The sequence below is a fragment of the Takifugu rubripes genome, chromosome 20 (assembly GCF_901000725.2).
Source record: "Takifugu rubripes chromosome 20, fTakRub1.2, whole genome shotgun sequence".
In the NCBI taxonomy this organism is placed as follows: Eukaryota; Metazoa; Chordata; class Actinopteri; order Tetraodontiformes; family Tetraodontidae; genus Takifugu; species Takifugu rubripes.
The window spans coordinates 5,506,819-5,513,382 of NC_042304.1; positions in this window are offsets into that span (position 1 = coordinate 5,506,819).

Here is a 6,564-nt window from a genome sequence, read left to right on the forward strand (position 1 = left end):
ATCATTCATTTATCAATTTATTTTACAATTTACTCAAATGGAGGAATGGGCCTAATGTTGCTGCTACTGGTTAATTTATCCATTCATAGGAATGTGTTGCGATGTGTTTTATTTCCCTTAATATATATCCTGCTAGCTATAAGTTTATCTTGAGAATGCAGTTCTTGATATTTTTATTGACTTCAATTTCAAATATTGAGACCCAGAATCAATTCCGAGTGTTTTCCAGCAGGTCAGAGAGACACACCAGCAACGCTGTGGAGTTGGTGTGCAATTGGACGCTGCAGATACGGTGAAGGGGGCAGGACGGCCTGTTTTCTTCCGTTCTTCCCTGCTGCTGGGAGCTGCAGTAATAGCAGCGTACAGCTGGAAGTTTGAGAGGCTGCGGCCGTCCATCAGCTGCTGCGAACAGTGAAATCCACCAGCTTTGCTCTGCATGAGCAGCCGACGCTCTTCGCGTGTGCGGATTGTGAACACGCTACCCTGTGGATTTCATATTGGACTGCCACGTGCGTGTGCGTGCGTGTGTTATGGTGTCTGCTGGTCCTCTGGCTTCAGCCAGCTTTAATAATTCACCAGTCTCTTTTAGCTCCCAGACTAACTTAGTTTTCATCGACGGGGGATTCGTGGAGCAAGCACAGAGGCAGCTTTGATTTTATTGGTGTCCATTGTTTTTCACACACAGGCACAAAGCCACGTGCACACGCTTCTGTCTTCCATTGACATGCATCACGCAGCCACTAACCCCCAACAAACTCTTACCCTGATCCGTCCCAACCTTACGTTTACTTAAAGTTGTGGCTGGCCAAAATGTCTCCATCATCTCCTTTACTACACGTTTTGCTCATCTGCACCGTAAAATCAGTCTGAAAATGTCACACACACACACACACACACGGTGGTGAGTTTGTTATGTGGAAAACATAAACCAGGATTACTGATGGTCTCCTCACGTAGTGGAGCTGGGGTGGACAGTGTCTCTGTCCTCATCCCAAAAACACCCTCCCAGAGATCCAGGCTCTTCAAAACCTGGACACTTCTGCGCTTTTTTTCAGGATTTCACCCACTTTAAATGTTTATTGCATTTTGATTATTTGCTGTGTGTGTCGCCATTTGAAAACCTCCCTGGCTCCTCAAAATCGTTCCAACATCTAGTTCAAAGAAACGTCCATGTATTCCATTATAATATTCATGGATATTGGAATAAATCAACATCGGGCTCTCGGGAGATTAGCACAAATGCCTCCCGCAGCAGTCGGACAGCAGAGCCCTTAAAGAGTGACGGTGTCGCTTTTGTCAAAAATTTGAACACAAAGAAAATAAAGAAAATCTGACCTCCGTGACCACGTCCAGGTCAGAGGTTAACCTTACCACAGACATCAGCTCTCTGCTGGATGTGGGCCGATCCGCTCAGCTCTGTTAGGGAATCCCTGATTGTCTGTTTCCCTCTTTTGGAATTTAAAACTCAATTCATTTTTGTCATCAGATAGGATGTTCCGTCCCTCTGAAACGCCACAGAGAGGTATCTAAACAACGCTGGTATTGCAGCTAGAGCTGCAGCGGCGACCCGGACAGCAGGCCGGAGGGGTCAATATTAACACAGTCGCGATTTCTGCTCCTCACCCATGAAATGATCACAGGTGCTGTAGCGCAGAACTAAAGGCTCACTGAAACCTTCAGCTCATGCTAACGCCACAGAGAAGGAAAGACTGAAGACTTGGGGGAAAAGAAGCATTTTGCATTCATTCATGCTTTGTTACCACGGTTTCAAAACAGTTCAAGACAAAACGCAATAAATGCAGAGGAAAACGCTTCGAAGCTGGTCACAGTTTAATAGAGAATTAATATGTAAAGAAGCACGCAGTTGGTCACCTCAGTCAGTGGAAACCTTTAATGCAACAGAAACACTGAAAACAGAAAAGCACAGCAGCTTCGTTTGTATTTGTGAGACAGTGATTAGTATTGAAAAGGCTACATTGTAAAACCATGTCTAATTTCACAGACGCTGAACAAACTGTCCTCTAACCTGAAGAAGAATGTGTTTTATGGCTGGTAGGATTTGTGCTGTGTGTGTGTGTGTGTGTGTGTGTGTGTGTGTGTGTGTGTGTGTGTGTGTGTGTGTGTGTGTGTGTGTGTGTGTGTGTGTGTGTGTGTGAGTGAGTGTGCGCGCGATCATTCAGATTCAGACAATGAGAGGGAGTCAGGGAGGTGTGACGAGGGCTCGAGATGCAGGGGGAATATCTATGTGATTGTGTCTGTTCATATATTTTGACACGTATGTGTGTGTGTGTGGGGGGGGGGTACGTGTGCAGCATGCGTTTGAGTGAGTGTATTTGTGCATACAAGGAAGGGTCAATACAATATGAATGTATCTCCGCATTTGAGCCTGACAAAGCTTCACACACTCACAATCACACACACACAATCACACCCACGCAATCCCACACAATCTCTCTTCAAGATTCAAAAGCTATCACACATCTGCTTGATGTGCGCTGACATTTCCACTTCCTAACCGATTTACAGCGAAACAACGCGCTCACAAAGCTCCACTGACGTGGCGCCAGGGAGGAACCAAACATGTATGTTTGCCTTTCAGCACCAACGAGCCATAAAGTTGATTAGATATAGATGATGATAAGTATCTCCACAACAACCTGAAGACCTCCAATTATCTACTGCCTGTCAATATTTAAAAGCCTCTCTTCAGCTTCAACTTCAATAAAGCATCTTCATTGTTTATGATGAGATTCGTGGATATTGGAATAAATCAACATCGGGCTCTCGGGAGATTAGTACAAAAGCCTCCCGCAGCAGTCGGACAGCAGAGCTGTTAAAGAGAGATTTGGGCTTTCTCTCAAAGATTTAACTGGAGAGAAATGAGGAAACTCTCATGTGGGGAGCTGACCTCTGTGACCCCCCCCCCCCCCCCTTCCCCTCCAGGTCAGAGGTTAACCTGAGTACAAACATCACTGGAAACCTGCTCAGCTCTGGGAGGGAACCTCTGTTTGTATGAGCAAACCTATTCAGCCACATATATTCATCTCCTTTTACGTCAACGGGCCGCCAAAACCAGCAGAAAATGGAGAGAAGCGTGATAAAACATCCAGTCAGCTAAATCTATAGAATACACAGACCTGCCACTGGTCCGAGGGTAAACTCTGACAGCATCGTCACTACTAATGACACAATAAACGCTGGCAGCGCCGCAGCATCCTCGGTTCAATCAGAAACTCCCACTAATAATTATATTAATTTGTTCTCGCGCTGCTCTGAGGAGAAGAAGTCAACACAATGTGACAGGCTGATCTTTTCAGCCCACCCACACGTTCTGCCTGTAAAGAGCAGTGATGCAGCCCTCCACATCCCAGTCAGGTGACATTTCTGTTGCGACAGGACATTTTTAACGCCCTCCCTGCTGTTTTCGCATGTGTGTACTTTTATCTGTGCGGGTAGGTGTGTGTGTGTGTGTGTGTGTGTGTGTGTGTGTGTGTGTGTGTGTGTGTGTGTAGACCTAAGATGTGTTGCGGCCCAGTTAAGGGTGACATTTCTGCATGTGCCTGTAAGACAAAAACCGTATTAAAGGTTATCTGTTAATTAGAGGACAACTGGAGGTCATGTTGATATGAGAATCCCACCTTTCACTCCTTGGTTTCACACACATATGCACACACACGTGCGCTCGCGCACACACGTGCGCACAACTCCTGACCTTCACCCTAAAATCAACAGATCTCGACCCTCAAACAGCAGAAAACTGGGAGCAGCATTTAGCCACGTCACAAACGGATGAAATGGAGGGGAAACGTCTCCTGTCGCCCGTTCCTGTGGTTTACAAGGAGCAACAGTGAGCCACAATTAATTGTGAAGTAAAGTGGAAAGAATTTAGCGTAATTTTCTTGGCTGACACCGATATTTCTGCACTGCAAAAGAGACAGAACAACTACAAACAAATGGTAATTTATTGGACATGAAAGTTTAACCACCCCTGTGGGTACCGGCCCACTGCATCAGCAAATATTAGGAAACAGCAAAGGAACAAATTAGGGAGAAACAAGAAAAAGCAATTTGCAGTTAAGCCTATACCAAAGGATCAGAGGTTAGCAAAAACACATTATGATAACTAATATCAGGGAGGTGCCCAAAATATAAACAAAATCACATTATTCTCTTATATCGGAACAGTTTGCAAAGAATACAGTTAATAAAACACGACACGCTTGGTGCCCCCTGACCCCTTCTGATGGGTCCCTCAGTAACACCTGAGCAGGAAACACAGGCAGAAACGTTTGGGAGGACTTTGAAGGATTTCTTTTCAAACAAACAGCAACACAAATACAGTGAAAGTACAGGATACAGTTCCAGCGTGGTTTCTTAGCTCAAAACTGCTGGCGAGAATGGAGAAAAACGGTGGTGGAATACAGAAAGAGCAACATCCATTGCTAGACTGAGGAGCCAGAGCCTGTTCGAGCCTTACAGGAGGGGGGGTATCCAGCATTGATCATTATTATATGATTAGGTCACCGCTCATGTGCAAACAACGGCGCTAAGCGCTAAGCTATTTAGCGTAGTACCTCTGATTTTAAGCCAATTAGTTAATTATTATGTGTGTTTTGTAATATTGGCTCATTCGGTTATGCAAGGTACATCAACATACATTGTACATACAAAGAATCCTCAATACATTTGAAAATAATTAGATGTTTTGCATTTTTGTGGTGGGTAGATCATTTTGTAAGTAGCTCGCATGCTGAAAAAATGCACAGATTTGCATTGAGCAATGTGGATTCATGTAGTTATGCGAGGTACACCAACATATATGGATCATATAAAGAATTCCCAATATAATTATGAATAAATGTATGTGTCGCAAGTTTATAGTAGGTAGATCTTGACTTGGTCATTTGAAAAGTAGCTTGCATGCTGAAAAAGTGTGGGCACCCCTGATCTACAGGTATCGCCGCCTTCAGAGCTGCATACTGACCTCCGACCCCGTTGACCCACTCAACTTGACTCTACCGGCAGCTTACTTTACCTAATATAATGTATTTCTGTATGTATTTTCTATGATCTATGCCTATTCTATCCTCTACCTGTCCTCCCCCCTCTCCTCTCTCTCTACCCAGCCAGCCATCAGCAGGAGGGTCCCCCTACATGAGCCTGGTCCTGCTCAAGGTTTCTTCGTGTTAAGGGGGAGTTTTTCCTTACCACTGTTGCTTGTTTGGGGTCAGGCTCAACCAGAGACCCACGATCGCTGTCCAAGGGATGCAGCAGCTGCAACTTTTACCACCCAATCCGGTGATAAATCCCGACGCCAACAAGGAGGAGGTGCAAGGAGCCCAACGAACGCACCAGGTCAATGTCCAGCGGGAACGGCAGCCACCAACATGGGGAACCCTCGGCCACCAGATGAATCCAGCTGTCACCTCCGCGCCCACGGGCCTGGAAGCCAGCGAGCCAGCACCAAATCCCTACACAGCAGCCCACCTTCATCAGTCCTGTAGCCAAAGATCCACAACACCAAAGGCAGCACTCACCGGCAGCCACCCGATCAGGAGCAGCGAGCATCAACGAAGCAGCCACCCTCCTGCGCTCACCTCTCGATGGACTCCACCCTACGTCCGGACCAAACCCTCAGGAAAGAAGCATGTACCCAAAGGCGATCACACCAGTGGTCAAACAATGTCTTTCCTGCTGTGACACAAATCAAGAATGCTTTAACGACCCGCAGGACATTGTCAGCCAGGGACCAAAACGCGATGCGGCACCCAGAAGACCGACGGAAAGAACCACCCAGGAAAGGTCTCAGGGCGAGCGACCGACATGCGAGTGGTGTGCTGGCAGGGCCTATTATAGCCTCCCCCAAAGACTAGGCTACTATTAGGCTAGACTGCCAACTAGAGGCACGTGTCTGGCCGAGCTGGGGGCAGGTACTGCTACACATTCTTTCATTTTGAACAACAGGACAAATGTGTGAACAGCAACATCCCCCATAACATCCCATTACAGCTCAGCTTTTAATACCATTGTTCCCAGCACAAGCTGGTTCTGTCCATAAATGCAAACTGGTTGTCAAAATCTTGCAAAAGGGCTATATTTTGTACCCAGCGAGTTCAGAACTGAAGAAGCCTTCTAGATAGAAGGCGAAACGTCTTCAAAAGAGAAGAAAAACAGTCCAGTTGACACAGAAAACTACCTTGAATAGACACGCAAAACACAATGATGGCTGGGATCAAAGCATATAGACTTTGTTCAGAGTCAAAACATTAAAGAAATACCAAAGCCATTTCAAAAGACATACATGAAGACATCAAAGTCAAGATGAAAGAATCTTTGAATGAAAGACAAAGGTATAGTCAATAAGGTTCCCCTGCTCAATATACTAACAACTAACAACTGTGCAACATTGGCTGTTGAGCTGTCGTACAGAGCAGAAATGGGCAACACTTCACTTAAACGCAAATGTGAGGAATCCTCAAAATCAGAGACCAGCACCAGTCCAACCACCAGCAGAGGGGAGGACGGTAGGCCGGTGTGCAAAAGGAGGAAGGTCGGCTCTGAGTG